At 50.2% G+C, this 21,795-nt stretch overlaps 1 long non-coding RNA gene across 7 annotated transcripts in view; it reads left to right on the plus strand.

Moving 5' to 3' along the window:
• LOC309611136 overlaps positions 1 to 21,795 on the plus strand; it is a 357,456-nt gene that overhangs the window by 189,960 nt on the left and 145,701 nt on the right. For all 7 annotated transcript variants that reach the window (XR_014234336.1, XR_014234337.1, XR_014234338.1 and 4 more), the window contains exon 4: positions 14,130 to 14,310. This is a non-coding gene — a long non-coding RNA (uncharacterized lncRNA). The remainder of the gene's footprint in view (positions 1 to 14,129; positions 14,311 to 21,795) is intronic.

Below are 21,795 nucleotides of genomic sequence, written 5' to 3' on the forward strand. Positions count from 1 at the left end.
ATGCTGCAAGTGTTTAATAAATGAGAGCTGCAAAGAAAAAGAAGAAGGAGAATAAGGAAGAGGAAGTGAGGAGGAAAGGGAGGAGGAAAAGGTGGTGATGATGATGATGGTGCTTCATCCTCCTGATTACGCTGATGACTTGTTATGACCCATTACAGATGGAGTAACTAAGATTTAGAGAGGGAAGGAGACTTCCCTGGGTTTACTCAGCAAGCTAACAGCAAAGCATAGACAAAACTCACTCTCCTTACTCCATCCACCACAGTCTGAGAAATCTCCACACTAGGAGGCTCTCAAGAAAGCCTGCTTCCCTTGGAGTTGTCTGCAGCCATGAGGATGGGTTTGCTCTGGCCCACCCACTACTGCCAGCATCGGTGAGGATGTGAGGGGTGCCACGCACAGAGAAGAGAATCCCGGCTCTGTACCAGCTGGTTCTGCCTCTTTCAGCAAGTCACTCCCCATCTGCAAGCCTCAGTTTCTCCTCTGTTCAATTGGAAGGGGGCTAGGTGGTCACTGAGGCTCCCGAGGGACTGATGTTCTGGGGCATTTGTGATCCCGCCTGTGATCTACACTTCGCAGGTGGTCGCAGGAGCTCGGGGAGCCTCTGGGGGCATTTAGCTGCTTCCGCATTCTACCTATGGGGGATTCTAGTGGTGTCTGGGGAGTTTTCTGGTGGAAAAGCTTACTGCAATAGATCAGACTCAAGGGGTAGGTTCTCTAGAGAACGAGGAGCCTGGCAGGAAGAAGAGAGGAGGAAATCTCCAGGGCTGTGTGGGTCCCAGAGGCTGCAGAGGGGAAAGCCTGGAAAGCACGTGTATCTCAGGAGCCTGCTGGACAACCCACAGGGTGTTGGAGCGTTTGCCTGGCTTGTCTTTGAGAATCTCCCTGTCCATTGGAGCCTGACAGTGAAGTCCACAAGAAGAGGCACCAACAGTGACAGCAGAATGGGGAATCAGGCACTCATGATGTTAGAGGCAGAGGACCAGGTAAGCAGACACGGACAGCCAAGAAAGCCCTGGACTGGCCGTCGATGTCCTGTGTTCATATCCTGGCTCTAATGCTGTCTGCCTTTGACCTTGGGAAGACCCCTGCTCCCTCCTGGGGCAATGCCGGCTTCTTCAGCCACCCCTGTTCCAGTACTCCTGGTCTCTCCTGGGCTCTTTTATTGGGAAGGGCACAGGATGGGTAGGAACTGAGTTTTTTTTCTTTTTTTTAGTGACAGGATGGGTAAAGACTCATGAGGAAAACAGATTTTCCTGCTGTCCTCACTTCCCTGCCCTCTGGTGGGCACTGGTGCCTCCTTGTCAGAGAGAAAATGAAGCAATACACTTATTCACAAAAAAGCCCAAGAATGGAGGGAGGGAGGTAAAGCTGCATCGTTTTCCTCTTTGTTTTAGACACTTAAGTTGTAGAATCTGTCTGTTGCAGGATGATTAGAAGCAGGAGGCCTGGGGTTGGACTCCATGGGTTTGCAACCCTGGCTCTACCACACCCCAGCTGTGTGACCTTGGGAAAGTGAATTGGCTTCTCTGAGCCTCAACTTCCTCGTCTGTAAACTGGGGATGATCATTTCCCCTCTGTGGGTGTCAGGTTCCCCCTCTGTATTGGGAATCAGCAAGTGCACTGAAAATCACTGTTTATTTACAAATTGTCTCTCTTGTTTGACAAAAAATCTCAATAGTTAATGTGTATAATATGGTAGGCACTGTCCTAGGCACTTCACATTTATTAACTCATGTGGCTGTTCTACAACCCTATGGGTTATGTGTTGTTATTACGGCAGCCGCCTGACAAATGGGGAAAGAAAGGCTCTGAGAGGCCAGTCTCTTGGTCAAGGCCACCTATCTTTAAAGCGGCAGAGCTGGAATTGAACCCAGGTTTTGTTGACTTCAAGCTCGTGTACTTATCCATGACTCCCTAGGTCTCCTGACAGCCAGGCCATGGCCTGGAAAGTCAGGCTGCTGTGGGTACCCAGCTGTCCCCCATCCCCACCTGGGTTCATCAGCCCAGCTCAGGGTCTGTTCCCCTTCACACACACTGCCCTCCTCTCCTCTCCCCACTGCTGAGCGATCTTGCTGAGCCATCTGCGGGGCACTGGCCAAGGTCCCAACTGATTATTGACAAATTAAAAATATAAGCTATTGACCAGACACTGGGATGGAGTCCCAGAGCTGAGGGCCTGAATCTCAATGAGGCAGCTGAGCATGGAGATCGATTCTGCAGGTGGCAGAAGAGGCAGACAAATTGCCCCCTGCCTAATGTAGAGTCTGATGCTCTGGTTAATAACTACCCAGTGGGAAGTGGGGCAGGCCCCTGCCTGAATTAGCTCCCTCCCCACTCAGCAAGGGCCCCACTGGTGTAGGAGTCACTAGCACCACTTTACAGGTTGGTCCATTCAGAGATACACAGGTGTTACCCAAGGTCAAAAGCTAATAAGTGGAGGGGGCTGGGATTCGAACCCAGATTCTCCTAACTATAAAGCCTGGAGCTCAGAGACTCAGGCAAACCATGCTTTCAATCCCGGCTCCATCCCTTTTGGCTGTATGACTTTGGGAAAATCATTATACCTCTCTGAACCTTAGCTTCCTCTTATATAAAAGGTGGATAATAAAATCTACCTTGCAGGACTGTCGTAGGGATGGAATGAGAAGGCAAGAGATAGTGCTTTCTGCCCTGGACGTCTGAATGCCCCTCTCGATCCTCTTTATCCTTCTCCATCTGCAGTTTGACTCAGGTAGCGGACCCACGTGGGCTGTATCAGCAGGCTCCCTTGCTCTCTTGTGCCCTGTATGGTTTGGCCAGTGGGAGGCAATGTCAGGAAGTTGGAGGGCAGGAGGAGAGTGAGGCTGAGATATTTCTTCCTTCTGCTGCCTCCCTGCCTGGCTCTGGGTTGACAGTGGCTGTGTTGCCCTACCCAACACCTCCCTTCCTGCTGCGTGGTCTCTCCCACAGTGGCAGCCACAGCTCTCTCCGGGACCCAGTGTCAGTCGCTCTTGTGACGCCTTGAAGCCTAGGGGTGGATGGGCTCTCGGCTGCTGCTGCCCGCAGGTGCTGCTGCATCACCATCCCCTGTTGCTTTCCCTCTCCCCCTCCCTCGCTTTTGAAAGTACCCCATTCTTAAACTCTCCTAGGTTACCCCACCAAATGCACCATCGGTTTCCTGCCAAGACTCTGAAGACCCACTTAAAGTGTGGTGCACATGTGAAGGGCTATCCTTAAAGGCATTGCCACCACCGTTACCCCTGACAGAGTCTCTCTCTTCCATTCATCCATCAGCACTCACAGGCCCCTGTTAACACCCATCCCTCTGAACAAATATAGCTGTTTGTATAGTGGCTGTCTCTCCCAAACTGTGACCTCCTGAGGGCAGAGCCTGGAGTTATGTGGAGCTGTCCCTGGCTGCACACTCCCTGTGGCAGGGCCAGGGTCTCAGGGAGTGTTTTACAAATAAAGGAGCCTTAGACGACTTTCCTAAAGTCACAGTGTGAGAATCTGACATGGGACTAGCACTCGGGTCTCCCGGCTCAGAGAGCCGGGATCTGAAAACGTCTGTTCAATGAATGAATGAGTGAACAAAAGGATAGATGAATATCACCCCCAGAACAAACAGACGAAAAGTGCTCCTTCCTTACTCCTGGTTGCCTTGGTTCTCACCCAGAGGTGATTTTTGTCCCCCCTCCCCCCCAGGAGACATTTGGCCATGTCTGGAGACCTTTTTGCTTGTTACAACTTGGGAGGTTTGCTACTAGCGTCTGGTGGGCAGAGGCCAGGGATGCTGCTACACATCCTATAATGCACAGGACGGTCCCCACCACAAAGAATTATCTGCCCCAGGGTTGAGAAACCCTGCCTTACCTTACGCATCTTTTGAGGCTCCTACCTGCCCAAATGGCCCCAAATAGAGGGCGGCTTTTCTAATTTTACTGGATTGGCTTAAAATTTTTCCTTATTACAAAAATAATATGTGCTTATAATAGAACATTTATAACATACAAAAATATAAGGAAGAACATTAAACACTCTCCCCAGTTCCCAAACCCACTGTTAATTGTATGGTGAATATCCTTCCACTAATATTTCTGCATTTACTGAGGTCCATACAGCCACATGCTCACATCTGTCAACTTCATTCGAAAATTCAGCATCATTTCGAAAATGCAGTTTTTGTTTACGAGATTTTTACCACGTTCTGTCTTAATCATTAGTCTTTAACAGCTTTCTAAAGAGCAGTACAGAATCCCATTGTAGGTCCAATCTATGATGTAGTGGAAATATTTGGGATGGTTTCAATCTTTGTACCCATGATCTTCCCTGAGGATGGGTTCTTGGAAGTGGTATTAGTGGGTCAGAAACAGAAGTTTTAAGTCTCTTGTTACGTAACTAGATGCCTTCCAGAAAGGTGATTTCCGGGGACTTCCCTGGCAGTCCCGTGGTTAAGACTCTGTGGTTCCACTTCAGGGGCACGGGTTTGATCCCTGATCTGAGGTGTGACCAAAAAAAAAAAAAAAAAAAAAAAAAAGGTGATTTCCCTCTCCAGTGTTGGTCAAGGGACCTAGCTCACCTTCCTCTCGCCAATACAGAATCAACTCATTAAAATCTGTGCCAAACTAAGAATTTGCTTCTTGTGAGATTGTCTATATACATTTTTTCATGGGTCCATCCGTCATTTACATTTCTTCTGGGAACTGTTCATTTCCTTTGACCTTTTTTCTCTTAGGGTTTTAGTGTTTTCTGTTTGATATACAAGAGCCTGGTAAAAAATATAGGGGGCACTAACCATTTGTTTATCATAAGCGTTGCAAATATTTTTCATCTGTTTGTCAGCTGGATTTTTTTTTTAACATCTTTATTGGAGTATAATTGCTTTACACTGTTGTGTTAGTTTCTGCTGTGTAACAAAGCGAATCAGCTATACATATACTTATATCCGCATATCCCCTCCCTCCTGCGTCTCCCTCCCACCCTCCCCATCCCACCCCTCTAGGTGGTCACAAAGCACCAAGCTGATCTCCCTGTGCTATGCGGCTGCTTCCCACTAGCTATCTATTTTACATTTTGTGGTGTATATATGTCCATGCCACTCTCTCACTTCGTCCCAGCTTACCCTTCCCCCTCCCCGTGTCCTCAAGTCCATTCTCTACGTCTGGGTCTTTATTCCTGTCCTGCCCCTAGGTTCTTCAGAACCATTTTTTTTTTTTTTTTTTTTTTAGATTCCATATATATGTGTTAGCATACTGTATTTGTTTTTCTCTTTCTGTCAGCTGGATTTTAATTTCATTTATTAAGTCTTTAGTTACACCTTCTTTTTTCTATTTCATTTCAGGTACACAAATCTATCCAATTTTCCCTTCCTTTGTGATTCATTTCTTTGTTTTTTTCTGCTTACGAAATGCCTTCCCCTCTGTGGTATCATTAACTCTCCATTTTTGTCTTCAAATTTTTATTAATTTTTACATTTGGCTCTGCATTTACAAAATTCATCTGGAATTTATTTTGTTGTATAAAGTGAGAATCTAGATTGATATTCCTTCCCCTCCCCCACCCCCCAAAATAAAGGCCATTCTCCTTGGGGGCGGATGTCAAAGTACGGGAAGGGTCTTCTCCGGGAGCTCTGTTGAGACCCCTCTCCAGTCTTCTTAGAGGCCAGGGAGGGCTCAGCATCATGGGGGCTCCAGGGGATGAGGAGCACGCTGGCCTCCCTCCTCCAGAAGATCGTGAGGCCCACGTCATAGCAGATGAGGCCATCAAAAGATCGGGTATTCAGCACTCCTCAGTAGGTATGCCTGCTGTAGCCTTTCCTATGTCCATTTATCTTTTAATGCTTTGCCCTTGAAATTAACTCAAACTGGATGCAAGACGCTGCTTTGGTGAGACGCCTTCTGAGTTTTCTGTAAAAACTGCACTGACTGCATTCTCGTTATAGTGTCCTGTGTCCCCAGGGTGAAGGGCTGTATCCATCTGCAGGCAGCCCGGTGGATGGAAGGAGATCCGGTTGGGCTTGGGAGTCAGGCAGACTCCCCTCGCCCCCAGATACCTGTGTGTGACCTCAGGCAAGGCTCCCCCTGAACGTTGCTGAGTGCTGTGTATTTTAGAAGTTAAACTACTGTCCCATCTCCCTGAAGGAGTTGTGAGCCTTCCATGACATAACAAATGTGCATTGCTTTCCACTGTGGCTGGAACACGCTGGGCGCCTGCTCAAGAGATGGTAGCTACAAAAATCACACCACTATTTTCCATTTTCAAAGCAGGAAAATTCCTGTCTTGTTCAAGGACCTGATTTGCATCTGTTTATGAGATAGAATTACAGAACGCCCTGCGTGTGACTTTCTGGGTTGGTTTCCAGGTGCGTGTCACCCAGGGAAGCGGTCAGTGAAGAAGCTAAGACAATGTCTTACCAGGAGCTCAGGATCTACAGGCTCTGGAGACGTACTCCCTGGGTTCAAATCCGCCCACCAGCACTCCCTGGCTGAGGTGCCTTGTCCAGCCCAGTCTCTCTAAGCCTCAGTTTTATCATCTGGAAATTAGAAGCAATAGCATTACTCTCCCTGTGTAGCTGCCTCCTGTATTATTTTGGAACAAATCTAGACACCCTGCCATTTCATCTTTGGATAGTGCTGCATCTACCTCTGAGAAATAAGGACTCTTTAAAAAATATTTTAAATTAAATTTTAAGCCACTATGTTATTCTCACCTTGGGTGGTTTCTAATACACACTCAAGTCTGAGATGCTGCCCTAGATTGTTTTTTGGCTCTGTGAAGGGAGGGCCAGTGCTGTCCTAACGAGTGTAAGCATTTCCCAAGATCCTGCTGAATGTCAGCCGTTTGGGTTAGAACTTGTAGTAAACAAGGAAACAAACAGGAGACAGGAAGAGTTAAACACTTCAGTGAAGGAAGGAGCCAGACTTCATTGGCAAAAGGAATTTTTTTTCCCTTTTTGCTTCTGCAGCCCCAAGCTTGGAGCTTGGCACTCTGGGGAAGGCACCAATCAGATTGTTGCCTGCATGTTGGAAAATATTTATGTCACCTACCAAGCTGGGAGCATACTCAGCGGGTTTCCCAGGGCCGCCTGATAGACAAGGTCGCATCCCAGCAGCTGTGAGGAAGGAGGCATGCCGGCCTGGCAGCTGTGCTCGGCGCTGGAGGCTGCCAGCAAGCCTGGCACCGCACGTTGGAGGGAGACACCCTTCTGTGACCACCAGCTCGAGGGCACTGGGGAGTCGGGGGACCCCTGCTGCCTGGGACAGCCGCAGGTCAGCTGCAGGGGGTGTGGAAGCTGGGAAAGGATGAGGAAAGGGAACGGACAAGGGGTTGGGGGCGGAGTAGGAATCTAGCATTTACGAGGTGCTGGCATTGCGAAAAGTGCTTTAGAAGTGTTATCTCCATGAATCTTTGTCACATCCCCTGAGAGGGATAAGGTCATGACCATTTTACAGGTGAGGAAACTGAGGCTTTGAGAGAGTTGGTGAAACAGGGAGCTGGGACTCCATCTCTAGTTTGTCTTTCTCAGATCCTGCAGAACAAACATTTATCATTAAGCTATAACTCCTATATACATTGAAAAACCCACAAAAAAACAAAACAAAAAACGCACCACCAACTACCATTATCTATCTATCTATCTATCCATCCATCCATCCATCCATCCACTGATCCATCCCTAGTTTGCTGGATATTGCTATTTATCAACTTGCATTCAACAGTGAAGTCTTATCCTATAGAGTTGTAAAGACCTCCAATTTTGATTACAAGGGACAGCAAGCCCTTGAGGTTGTACATCCACAACGTGGGGCTCCAATGATCAACCTTACATTTCTCCCACTGCCCTGAGGATGCAAATTGCACCAGACTGCCCTGGCTAGTTGTTAAGAGTACGAGCCCTAGAGTCAAACTGCCTGGGTTCAAATCCCAGTTCAGCCACTTATTTTGTGGCCTTGGGCAAGTTACTTTTCCTCTGTGCCTCAGTTCCTCACCTGTAAAATGGAGATATGAATAGGACTTCTAGAAGTTTTGAAGGTTGAGTGAATATTTGTAAAATGCTTAGCACAGTGGCTGGCCCACTGGGAGCTGTATTATGTGTACTTGCTGTCCCAGTTACTCTGGCTGTGTTAAAAAAATCACCCCAAAACTCAGTGACGTGAAGCACTGAGCATTTATTATGCTCATGGTGTCTGTGGGTCAGGAGTTCAGATAGGCCACAGCGGGGATGGCTTGTCCCTGCTCCATGATGTCTAGGACTTTAGCCAGAAGGCTTGAAGGCTGGGAGTTGGAATCATCTGAACTCTCACTTATTTGCTTAATCGACGGCTGATGAGGGTTGTAAGCTGAGAACTTAGCTGGGACCATAGGCCAGCACATCCACCCACAGCCTCTCCGTGGAGCCTGGGCTTCCTCACAACATGGTGGCTGGTTCCAGGCCTGGGCATCCCAAGAAAAAGAGGTCCAGGTAGAAACTGTGTCCCCCTAGCTCCCGAAGTCACATGCCATTACTATTAATGAGCTTTAGTTGTCAGAGCAGTCACAAATCCTCCCAGGGTCAAGGGGAAGGGGAATAGATGCTACTTCTTGGTGGGGTGTGGCAAAGCTTTTGAAGAGCAGAGAGGATTGGAAATATTGCTGTGACCCTTTTGGAGAAATAGGAACTGCTACAGCCATTGGCCATCCCGAAGCTGCAGGCGTGGGGATCTTGAGGAAGGAGGTCTCAGGGAGCTCTTGTGGCCAGCATTATACCACCCTTGGTGCACCCACAGTTGTGCCTCCTGAGGTCCGGTAACATCCCCAAGATACTCAGGTCAGGTCCCCACCTTCCCCCCCATCCAGCCCCCAACCTCATTTTGGTCTTGAGGTGCTCCTCCTGCATCCCTGTTGTCCCCAAATGTGTGCTCCATTCCCCTTACCCTTCAGAGTATCTGGTACCACATTCTGGGGGACTCAGACACCTCATAAAACATAGGAAGGGCCTCTGGCTTATTTAAACACCTTCTCCCTGAGGCAGGGCAGCACCACGGGCCTGGCTCCCAGCTTGGATGGAAGAAGAAAAAGAGGGAGAATGAACCCAGTTACATCCATGCTCTGAGCCAGGCCTGGGACCAACTCAGAGAGGCACAAGCAGTCCCGCCCGCCCGCTGTCTCCTCTCTCCTTGCCGACAGAGGGCCTGGAGGAACAGGGAGAGGGCTGAGCAGAGCTGGAGGCTTGAGAAGAGCAGCAAAGAATTGAGAAGTCAGGTTCTAGTTTCAACCAGCATCTACGTGGGTGATGTGGGCAGACAGGATGCCTTGGGGATGCGAGCAAAAAAAAAAAAACCCACACAAACAACTTAAAAATGTTTATAGACCCCATGTGACCTTGCTCAAGGCTGTTAGCCCAGACAGAGTTTTACAATCACGCGCATGGTTGTTTGGCTCGGTCTCCTCCTTCGTCATGTGTTTCCAGGGAGCTGGTGTCCTGTGCGGGGAAGGGCTCTGCCTGGTTTTGTTAACCATTCATTTCAGTGCTTAGTATGTGACAGAAGTGACAGAGCATGTATTAGCTAATGAAATAATTGATTCAGCAAATCAACCTTCCTGAGTATCGATTACAGACCAGGCATGGTTCTAGAACACAGGGTACAGTGGCTAGTGGAACTGGCACAGCCCTTATCTTCATAGAACTTCATTCTAGTGGAAGACAATAGTCACTGAACAAGATAAATTAATTTATGATATAATGTCAGAGGGCAAGGAACACTCTGTGGAAATTAAAAGGGGGATAAAGGATAAAGAGTGACAGAGTTGCTAACTTATATCGAGAGTGATCAGAGAAGGCCTTTTGGAAGTGGTGAAGTTTGAGCAGAGGCCTAGTGAAGGAAGGGAGTAAGCCATGGGGGTGTCCGGGAAAGAGAGTTTCTGACAGAGGAGAGAGCAGATGCAAAGGGCCTGCAGCAGCAATGTCAGAGTGATTGGAGTGGGGTGAGAGGGGAGAGTGGAGGGAAACAGGTTGAGGGGCAGTACTGTGGTACCCTGTAGACCACAGTAAGGATGTTGGGTTTCATAATAAGTATGTATAAAGCCAAATGAATGAAGAAATAAATGAAACAATGGAGAGATGGATGGGTTTATGGATGGATGGGTAGATGAATGGAGGGATGGATGAATGGAAGGATGGATGGAAGGATGGATGGATGGGTGGTTGGATGAGTGAATGGATAGATGTATGGATGGGTGATGGGATGGATGAATGGATTGAAAGATAGGTGGATGGATGGATGCAGATGGATGGATAGGTAGGTAAACAAATGAATGGATGGGTGGATGAATGGTTGGGTGGATGGGTGGATACATGGATTAGTGAGTGGACATATGGATAGATGAATGGATGGATGGATGGATGGATGGATGGGTGGGTGGATAAATGTATGGATAGATGAAGGGATGGATGAATGGATTGCAAGATAGGTGGATGGATGGATGCATGAATGGATGGATGGGTAGGTAAACAGATGGCTGGGGGGGCGGTGGAATGAATGGTTGGGTGGATGGGTGAATGCACAGGTGAATAGGTAGATGGATGAATGGATGGATGGATGTACAGATGGACAGTTGGTCCCTAGGCACACGTGTACTAAACGAAACCTCTGCATTGCCTTTCCGTCTCTAACTCACATTAGAGCCTTGCCCCAGTATGGGAAACACCCCAGGAAGAATGAGGCATGGCACAGTTGATGCCCAGATGCCCTCAGGGGCACAGGCTGAACCTTAAATAACTCCTTTTCTTTCATAGGAAGAGCGGTTCTGGAGGCACAGGCACTGGGAGACGTTTGGGGCAGGCAGCCGTCACTAACAGATTCATTAAGCTCGCTCCAGAGCAACGATAAAAAATCAATTTAGTTCACCAGGCAGCTTGAACAGGCGCCAGGAGCAGGGTAGCCCTCCCATCCGTGAGCTCGGGGCGTGTGGAGAGGTGCTGTGGAATTGGTGGAGCTGGAGCCTGGCAGCGCCCCGTTGTCAGGGATCCCCCCACCGCAGGGCTGCAGGGGCTCTGACAGGATGCCCGTGGAGGGGGAGGGACAGGACCAGAGTGGACTCCTTTGAGCATCCCAGGCAGTGCTGCAGACACACCTGACTTGCTGGCATGCTGGCCACGATCTTGCTCCCCCACTGCCCTGATTCATTCAGTGATACCTTAACAGCCCCTGAGAGCGGACTAAGTGCAGTGGACTGAGCAAGGGGGCCTGGGAGGTCTAGGCAAGGTCTGTCCCTTATGGAGCTCCCAGTCTGGCTGGGGAGCAGATCTGGGCCCAGTATAGGAGGGTGGGTGTGAGCAGAGAGGTGGGGAGGGGTGAGAGGAGAGAAGAGGGGGAGAAGATGGCATGAGGTGTTCAGCAGAAGGAGGGAATTTGCATCTATCTGTGTCACAGCAGGAAACAAGTAGCAACTCAACCTGGGGTGACCAAGGGGACATGTAATGAAGGGAGGAAGGATCAGAGTGTGGCCAGAGTTAAGGGGGCCCAAAAGGATGGTGCAGCACCTCTGGGCTGGCAACAGAAGGGAGCCATTAGCACCCTGAGGCCTGGAGGAGAGAGAAGAGGGTGTTACTGGGACCTGGAGAGAGGTGTGGCTGCAGGAGATAGCTGCCCACCAGGGCCTGGACTGCAGGGGCAGAGTCAGGACAACAAACTCCCCAGTCTCCCTTGACTTCCGCACCCTGAGCCCCTTCGGGATCTGCATCCAGAAGCCAGGGCTGAGTGAGCCAGGCGATGCGGTCTGCAGAAGCTACATTCTCAGAGTACAGGGCTGTGTGATTCAGATGAGGGAGAAGCTGGAAGGGCAGATGGAGAATATACAGGGCAGCCCTGTAGGAACCGGTCTGATAGAGCTCAGTGACTCAGTGGGGTGAGAAATTGCTTATCGGAGCCTCATCAGGGAACGTTGTGGCTCCCGACAGAGTCCTGGCTCCTTCTGGGATGAATGGGCTTGTGGCGCTTTCCTGGGAGAGGCTGGATGAAGTGAATGGATGCAGGTAGGTGGGAGTTGGGGAGAGATGGATAGAGAGGCAGAGATGCATGGAGGGACAGGGAACAAAGTGATGGGGTGGAGAGGGAGAGAGAGAGAGTGAGTGAGAGAGAGAGAGAGAAAGCACGGATAGGAAAGAGGGACAGACAGAGCCAGAGAGAGACAGACACAGAGAGACATTTAAAGAGACAGACAGAGAAAAGGGCATGGGGATCGAGGAGGGAGGATGGAGAGGAAGAAGAGCAAAGGAAACACATGAGAAGATGTAACCAAAGGAACAGGGGAGAAAGAGAGAGAGGCAGGAGAAAAAAGAGGGAGAACAAGGAAACAGAAAAAAATGAGAGAAAATGATGGAGGAGAGGGGAGGGGTAAGAGGAAGACTCGGAGGGCTTTGGAGGACCACCTAGGCTAGGGTCATGCTGGGAGCCCCTGTCGGGCAGGGCACCAATGCAGAGAAAGTCAGGGTGCGAGAGCTGGAAGTCTGGGGAAACTGAGGCACAGGGATGGAAAGTGACTTTGTTGAGGACATCCAGCAGCCTGGGGACTTCACTGCTGCACCAAGCTCTCATTTAATCCACCTCCTTGCTTTCTTGGTCACATCAAAGGCAACCTTGAAATGAGAATGGGAGAGAAATAGAATTTCTTGAAGACCTACCATGTGTCAGGCATTTAATTTATATTGACTGGTGGGTTCCTCACAATAAGGGTAGTGAGTCTTCATACTATGACTATTTCCATTTACAGATAGGGAAACTGAGGCTCAGAGAGGTGGCTCCACCAGGACGTGGCCGTGTCTGGGCTGAGACCCAAGTCCTCCTGGCGTTAACTCTTGCCCACACCCCTCTGGGTTTGCTGCCCATTGCTCTGGACCCTGAAATGAAGAGGACCATGTGTGGATGGCGTGGAGAGGAGAGAGCTCTCTTCATCATTCCTCTGGGTCTCCCTCTGCCAAGGAACGCAGCCAAAATTCCTTGGAATCTGTTGCTTTAAGCTACGCACAGGGGGGAACAGAATCAGACGGGGATGTTTGTAATGGTTTCCAAATGTCTGGCTGCAGCTGCCTCCTCAGCAGTGAGAGACAAGGAGGCCTGGGGTGGGGGGAGACCTGCTCCCTGCCTCTGTCTCCCACATGCATTTCAGGGGGGCTGACACTTCTAGAGCCCTGGGTAGAGGGATGTGCTGCTCTGGTAAACAAGCTAAGGGATGAAGGAAGGAATGAATGGATGGATGAAGGAAGGAATGAGTGGATGGTGCAGGGTACAACTTTCCTTATCTGTAAAGTGGGGATAGTTACACCACGATCGATCACTCCTTCCATTCCATGAAGTCCTTACACGCATTTACCATCTTGATGAAATCTCACAAGGATCCCATTGGCACGCCCATTTGACAGACCGTAAAACTGAGGCTCTGAGGTGAAGGCGCTGGCCTGAGCCGTATAGTGATGAAGGAGGGAGCTCTTGAATCTGGTCTGTTTCCAGAACTCCTGCTCCTGTTTACACGGGCACTCAGTAGACGTTCAGATGATCTCAGTTTAAATGCTACGTTGATGAGAGCCTCCTAGGGGCAGGGGCCAGTGGTCAGTGCCAGTGAGTCCTCTGTGAGTCACACAGACCTGATCTCTGTGGGGACAGCCATCCCTGATAAGTCACCCCCCCCTTACCAAGACTCAGTTTCCTCTTCTTAGAGTGGGGCATCATGGCCTCAGACTTGCTGGGTTGTTGTGGGAGGCTGACTGGGTATGAGTGGGAAACATTTCCCACCACTGGCAGGCACACAGTAGGTGGTTTTTTTAAATAGCATCAATAGTGTAATGTAAATAATGGCTAATTATTTTTGACTGTCTACTGCTCTTTTTATGATTTTTTTTCCTCACTTAATCCTCCCTCCAACCCTATGAGGTCAGTTCGATCCCTATTTTATGTAAAGAATGAGGCTCAGAGAGGTTAAGTGGCCTGCATGAGGTCACACAGCTAGGACACGGCTGAATTGAGAGCCTGGTTTATCAACCCCTAGGCTTTTTAGTTAACACACATATGTGAGAACATGCCAATCCATACCTGCCACATAGGAACTTATGAAAAACGCTAGCCTCCCCTTTTCTCCCCTATGAGGAATTTACTGTGTTCTTCTGCTTTCAGAGATGGGGATCTGAGGTCCGGGACCGAAACAACATGCCTCAGCCATTTGACAGCGTTTCCTCCTGCACCGGGTTCCAGATCCTAGAGAAAAGGGCTCAGAAATGCCTGACAAGCCCTCCCACCAGGCTCAAGGCCCCTCCTCCAATAAGACTTCTTCCCACAGAATCACATCTCTGTTAAGGTGGGTTAATCGTGATTTGCTTTTAATTCACACATACCTGGTTTGTAGTTGTCTGATTAGAAATATGAAAGAGCTTTGTTGCAGAAAAGATAGAAAATGATTCCAATTGCCCACAACTCCCCTATTTGGAGAAGACCGCAGTTTGGCATTTTATCTGTTCCTTCTTGGTACAATTGCCGTCATTGTGAGCATACAGAATACTCAGCTCTGCATATATTGATTTTTTTCCTTAAAGCCAAGTCTATTGTTTTCTATTGATGAGAGTAGTAAGTACAAAAGGATGAGAAGATCAAGTCCTATTTAAGGAAAGGCACCTCTGTTAATATTTTCGCATGGACTTATCCAGGGTGTATCACTCACACACATACCTCCAGACCCATCCAAGCATATATATTTTCGACATAATTCAGGTCCGACTTTGGATCAGGGTCTCAAGCTCAAAAGCCCTGGTAGCTCACAGGAGAGAGTGCAGGGGTCGGATGGGGGCCGAGCAAGCCGGACTCCACGTGTCCCACCCACGGGGACAGCTGCTATCACTCTACCCGGCTGCTGCCTCGTAGGAATGCAAGCCCAGCATTACTGCGTGTCCTAATTTTGCAAGAGATTCCAGAAATCTAGACTTTTATATGAAAAATCCCATTTGAAAAATATTGCAGCAAATTCCATTTAAATAAAGCATATGCAGAACAAAAAAGACACCCTGTGGGGCTGCCCTGAGTTTGCAACCTCTGTCCTTCGTGTCATGCAGACGTCCACTCTTCACTTTTAATTTAGCAGACACATGTGGTCAGCGTTCTCTTGTGGAGCAATCCCTCATGCATCTGCGATGCGGGTTTTAAATCGGAAGGGCACTTTTTCTCCCAGTTTTCTTCCTTGTGTTAGCTTCTTCCCAACCCCCTCCCTCCAGCTCCTCCCCATCTTCTTTCCCTCCCTCCCGCCCCCAACCATTCAATTTTATTAATGGTTGATTTTCTTTTTTAACTGTCCGGAGGCTGCTGCAAGCTCCACGGTTGCCAGTGGCTGATCGATATCTTGGTGGGGGGAGGGTGTTATTTCATCAGCTAAGTGCCAGGTAATCTACTTGGTAAAACCCATAGCCTCTTTTTGAGCTGGCAGAGATGAGGCAAAGGAGGCTGGCCAAAGACCCAAATATGCCGCCCGGATGGAATCGGGAGGAGATGTGTGGAGACCCCTGTGGAGGTTTGATCTGGGTGTCTCTGGTCCCCCACGTTGTCCCCATCCCATCTCCTTCCTCTCTGTCTGCAATCAATCACAGCGACGTCTGCAAAGCTTATAACCGTAGTTAGAATTCCTCCATCTGTAGTGGGGGAGACCTTACCTCATTGAACTGTCACAAGGATGCTACCTTGGGAGCAAGATGCTCAGTTTGAAGGCGGTAACTGAGGCAAGGAGAGGCTTTGTGGCATCACCAAGCCCCCAGCAGAGCCAGATTCGAACCCAGGGCTGGCTGACTCCTGGTCCCGTGTTCTTCCTGCACAGGAGCTAGCTCAGGGGCGGCCAGGGGAAGGGGTTGCGTGGAGCAGTGTGGACCCCTGGCCCAGCCGCAGAGGAAGTCCCCGTGGCCTTGTGAACAATTTTAACCACATTCCTCTGGTTCCTCTTTATGGAGACTGGTAGTCCCAGACGTTGTTCAATTACGGATTTATGGCCACCGCCAGGGCCAGCCAGCACTCTCCTCTCGACGGCTGGAAGGCATTAGAGCTGCGAGAGGATGCAAACGGCTTTCCTGGCGACAGAGGCCCTGTGAGAACTTGAGCTCCAGTCCAGGGACAGGATTTTCCTGTTATTGGAGGGTCAGTTTCAGCACAGAAGGCAGGGGGGCGAAGGTGTGAGCAACCTGATACCCACAACACATGATTTCCATTGATTTTCTTAGCAGGACACCTGGGGACAAGGTTCCAGATTGTAGGGACCCCACTGGGATGGAGGCTTGTGGAAGAGCTGGGGGTCCGAGAGCTCCCAGAAGGAGAAGGGAATCCAGGTGGTGAAGAACGTGGGCTTTGGAGCTGGACAGAGGGGTTCGAGTCCCAGCTGCTCCACTTCCTCGCCTGAGAACTGGATTCTCCACCGCATCCCTCTAGGCCTCTGTGTTCTCACCCGTGAAGTGGGGATGACAGTGGTACCTGCTTCACAGAGCTGTTGCAATGATTAAACGAGATGATGTGATTCACGTTTGACACAGGGCTCCGCGTGAATCATCCTCATCAAATTAGATGCTCTCACCAGTGATAAAGGGAGGAAATGTGGACTCCTCAGTGGCTGCTGTGGGCTGGGCATGGGGCCGAGCCTTTGGTCTATACTGTCCCACGCAATCCTCACAACAGCCCATTTGAAAGATGAGGACGTGGAGGCTCAGAGAAGCGTGAGGTGGCCCGTTCCACCAAGAGCCCGGATTGAAGCCAGATGCATCTGGCCCTTCCAGTTACACCATGTGACCCAACCCCCGCCCCCCCAGACACTGGTGAGCGTGGCAGGTGGAGAGCGACCGTATCCAGAGCTGAAGACAAGAGAGGCAGTGTGAGTAAACCCGGATGAGCAGTCCGATCCTGGGGTGGATGCTGTGTGTCTCCACCTGGGCGCCCCGACAGGGAGGCAGGGAGCCCTGGTCTTGGGAGGCTCCCCAGAGTCTGAAAGGAATCATGAATCTCCGTCGGGTTGTCTCCTAAGGGCAGAGATAGCGGCAGTCAGAGTCCTGACTACCTGGGAGTGTGCTAGGCTCACTGGGGAGGAATCCCAGCTCTGACCGCTCAGTACATCCGGGACAAGGCAGGCTGCTTCTCTGAGACGTGAATCAGGGGGTGTGCCAGCCAGAGATGTTATAGAGATTAAATAGGCGAACGCGAAAAAGGCTGTTGAAGGTTGGCTCCTCTGGACACAGACCCCGAGGCTCTGGGGCTTTGAGTGCAGGGGGTTTACTGGGATACAGTAAGGGAGACCCTTAGGATCAATACTTTGGGGGTAGGGAAACAAGCAGAATGAGGCAGAGAGAAGTTGGAGTGCGATTCAGTTTCCCCCAGGGTCTCAGCTGATCCCGTGGGAGCTCCAGAGCTGAGCTGGCTCTTACAGTCATGCTGCCTAGAGGCAAGGAGGCCAGGCCCGTATACCCCCATCACTGGCCAGACACTGGAAGGAGGTTTGACCTTGGACAAGGCAGCTCTCTCCAGCAAAGGGCAGTTGCTAGGTCCAGGGGCTCAGCTGGAAGCCGTCAGCCCTCGCAGCAGCTGGGGCGATGTCTAGGTGGCCACCATAGCAAAGAGACAGCAAAGAGCCACTTGACACCTGGGTGGGTACAAGCACATCGCTTGCCTTTTCCTCTGCCAGGGAGCCTACCATTAAGGCACCAAGGGCAGGCAGGGGTGAAAGGAGGCTGCCTTCCATGTGAGCAGGAAGCCGGGCTGGGGGAGAAGGTGTGATGGACGCCAAGAGGGAATTCTGCTCTGCCCGTGATGTTTCACGGGGCTGGGGTCTTAGGTGAGCCCGTTGTGTGCTGGTGGTGGCGGCAGGGAGGGTGTATGTGCCCTGAATTACACAGCTGGCAGCGTCTGGTCAAGTGAGGCATGAGGCGCTGCCCCCAGGATGGAGGAGAAATGGTCGTGCCATCCGAGCAGCCCCCACCTCCCCTGTCACCCTGCAGGGCTGTGCCTTACAGCCGGCGCTCAGCCCTGGAAAAAATTGACTGCCTGTTTCTGCCTGAGTGCTCGAGAGTTACAGGCTGCAAAGACGGGGGAGGAGGGGGGCCGCGGGCGGGTGGCTGCCTCCTCATCAGGATGGATTTTTCTGCTTCTCTGCTTGTAGGAAGAGCAGGAACAGGATACGGGAGGCTGCTCAAGGAGTAATCACTGTGCAGGCGAGGGCATGTCAGGGGCTGGCTCTGTGATGGAGGCAGGAGGGAGGGAGGGCGGTGAGGGCAGAGAGGGCGCTGGGAAGGTGGGGAAAGTGGAACCTGGGGTTCCCCCAGCTGTCTGCATGTACGCCCTCCCACCATCTTTCCTTCCGTCTACCCCTCTTTCCTTCCTCCTTCCCATCCTTCCATCCACCTTTCCTTCTTTTCATCTTTCCATCTTTCCTCCCTCCCTTCCTCCCATCTTCTCTCCTTCCCATCCATTTATCTGACCATACATCCTTTAACTTATATACTTTCCAAGCCCACCCTTTCTCCATTCTTTCCCGGTACCCATTTGCTCTCATTTCTGGGGATCTTCCAAATGCCCAGCCTGGTATTGGACCCCGGTGATGACCACGTCAAAGACTTTCGAAGTCAGCAGAAAGAGGCTGTTACTCTGGGTGGGTCAGAGCTCTTTCGGGGGGAATACCCAAGGTGTATCGGCAATGCCACAGACACTTGAAGGGGTCAGAGAGGGCTTCCTGGAGGAGGAAGGATTTGAAGTCAGCCTCGAAGAAAGAACAGGATGAGGAAAGGGATGGAGGCACAGAGGAGCAGAAAGTGTCTGTGGCTTGGCAAGTATCTGTGTAGCCCGAGGCTGGGGTGCAGGGCGGTAAGAGGCAGGGGGTGGGAAATGGTTTAGCTGAGCCTGGAGAAGTGGGTTTGGTCTGGGTCATGAAAGGCCTTGAAAAATTTGGACATTACTCTGCATTAAGTGGGAGTCATTCTTGTTTAAGCAACGGAATCTCTTTCTACATGAAATCTTATGCGGAATTTCAAACCACAAAAAAAAATGATAAAGGTAGAGCTGATCTGGCTAAAGCAGGGGAGGTTCCAGAACATTGCCCACTTAAACCTCACTCTTACTCCGCACCATGGAGCTGCCAGAAAGGCGGAGAACCTTGGGGTGCCATGGAACACAGTTTAAAAACCACAGGAAGGTTATGGGGCCCCTCGTCTGAACTTCAATGAGACCCACAGACTGCAGGTTCCACCTCTTGTGTGACCAAGAATCAGAGTTTGGCAGGGGGACAGTGAAGGCTGCATTTTCTCCAAGTGGGAATCAAGTCCCAGCTCCTTAGGGAGACACACAAGGTCCTCCAGAATGTTCTAACCCCCCAGGTTCATTACCGCCACTGTCAGTCCCCAATTTCCAGCCATACTCAACTACATGTGGTTTCCAGAATGGGCGCGATCCAGCTTGCCTCTGCCTGGAGCTGCTCCCCACCAGGATCTTTGCCTCGCCTGCTCCCCACCCTCCAGTCTTGTCTGGGTCCCTGCTGACCTCCTGTGACCCGCTCTGAGAGCTGAGGTCGGGCGCCACCCTATATGTAGTCGGTGTTCAATACATGCTTGTTGAATGTACCGGAGGTACAAACCAAGACCCCCAACAAACTGAGAAAGACATGAATAACAATGGGGACCCACAAGTTCACAATAAACATCCGTCTTCATTTTCCAGTCTGAGCAAGTTCACATGGAGTGAACTGGGAGGGGGCGAGGAAGAAGGGGGCTCCATCCCTGCACACAGTAGGTGCTCAGAAAGTGCTGACTGAGGGAGACAGAGAGCTCACCCACATCTCCAAGAGGTGCTAAAGAAGGATTTGGGGTCTGAGACAGTGGTCACTGGTGGTCTGAGAATGTCCCTCAAACCTCAGGGCACATGGCCCCCCTGCCCGCTTTGCCTCGCACATCGAGGAGGCTGGAGTAGGACATTCTCTGGATGTGTGCCCTCAATCCAACTGTTTACATCATTAATTTACATGGCCCAATTTGCATTTGCACTCCAACTCAATACTTTTTATGATGCAATTACTACTCAGAGATGAATTTTTTATGAGTTTCCTTTTAATGTCTCTGGGGCCCTTTATTCTTGAGGAAATCTCCTTGTGGAAAATGGCTAATTCTCTTAAAGGGGGAATTTAAAGCCCTCTAGTCCTCCCAGGTGTCACCTAAACGGCACTCTTCCAGGCAGCCTTCCCTGGCCTCGATGCCTGGAGAGGAAGGGCCCCCTGGGGGATGGGCAGCAATGAAGGTTGGCGGTTAAGCGAACAAACTCTGGGGTCAGCATGACCTGGATTCAGATTCTCACTGCAACACTTAGTAACTCTGCAGCCTTGAGCAAATAAATGAACTTCTCTGAGCCCCAGGACTGTCATCTCATGCACAGGGATCCATAGCCACGAAGTTACCTCTCTTGGGCTTGCCTGGGGGACAGAATGGGATCTTGCAAGCTAAGTGCCTGACACGGAGCTAGCACTCATGAAATATCTGCTGTTATTATTATCATACACCAGTACAAGGAGCAGCTGGCATCCATCCACTCAGATCAATTAACCTGCTTGTCCTCCGTAATTCATTGGGTGGGGAGGGGCAGAAAAGTGCAAGGGATCGCCCACCCCCTAGAGAGACACAAAGATCATCTTTGGAGTTTAGTGACCGTGAGCTTTGATATACAGGCAGATTTTCTTTCTTTTTCTTGCTTGTCCCAGTGTTGGCCACTTGTATCTGTTGCAACAGGGAAGGTGGACCAAGAGGAGGCAAGGAGGGGGCCCTTGTAGAGGTTAAGACAGCCTGCATTCAGACATGCCTCTGCTGCTTCCTAGAGTTTCCTAGACCTTGGCTGAGAGGTGTCTTCTTTCCTTTACAGATGTAGCACTTGAGGTCCAGAGAGGGGAGGGATGGCCCTGAGGACCCACTGCTCCTCTCAGTGCCGGAAAATCTGTGCCCATCTCTGCACAAAGGCAACTCCTATTCATCCTCAGTGTGCCAGCCCAGGTGCCCCATCTTCAGGGAAGCTTTCTCTGAATGCCCCATGGCAGCCAGGATTTCTCTTTCAGAATACTTACCAAACCACCACACTTGTAAAGGCTTTTTCTTTTTCTTTTCTCCTGGTGCCCCTTTCTTCCTCCTTTTCATCCTCCTCCCCTTCCCCCTTCCCCCTCCTCTTCTTCTTCTTCTTCCTCTCTCTCTCTCTCTCTCTCATCTCTCATGCATCTATCTGTCTATTCATCCATCTACCTTAAATTTCCCTGCCATTTTATTGAAAAAAAGTTACACATTCAAAAAAGCAAACGTTTACACAGCACAAAAGCTCTCTCACCTCCTTGTACCCTAGCACCCGAGCTTTATCCCTGAGGCATCCACTGTTCCTGGTTTCTTGTGGATTCTCTCAGAGACCTTTTTTGCAAGTACAAGTCTGTGAAAGCCCCGCCAAGGACTCCGTTCTTTACAAATGGACACACTGTAGTCACTATTGGAGCCCTGGCTTCTTTCACTTAGAGGTTGCTCTGTGTCACCATACAGATATCTGCTTCATTTAAAGGGCCACATGGTGCCCCATTCTAGGATGAGAATGAGCCAAACTAAATCTATTCATGGACCCTGTGGTTGTTCCCTAATTTTCGTCTGTCACTACCTTTTTGATGTCTGTCTCCCCGAATTGACTGTAGACTTTGTGGGGACAGAGAAGTTTTTGTGTGTTTTGTCTATTTCTGTATCTTCGGAGAACAGCATGGGGAGTCTGAAACATAGAAGGGAACAAACTCTGGGGTCAGCATAACTGTCAATAAACAGGCCTT

The sequence above is a fragment of the Balaenoptera borealis genome (assembly GCF_965194805.1).
Source record: "Balaenoptera borealis genome assembly, chromosome: 14".
NCBI lineage: Eukaryota > Metazoa > Chordata > Mammalia > Artiodactyla > Balaenopteridae > Balaenoptera > Balaenoptera borealis.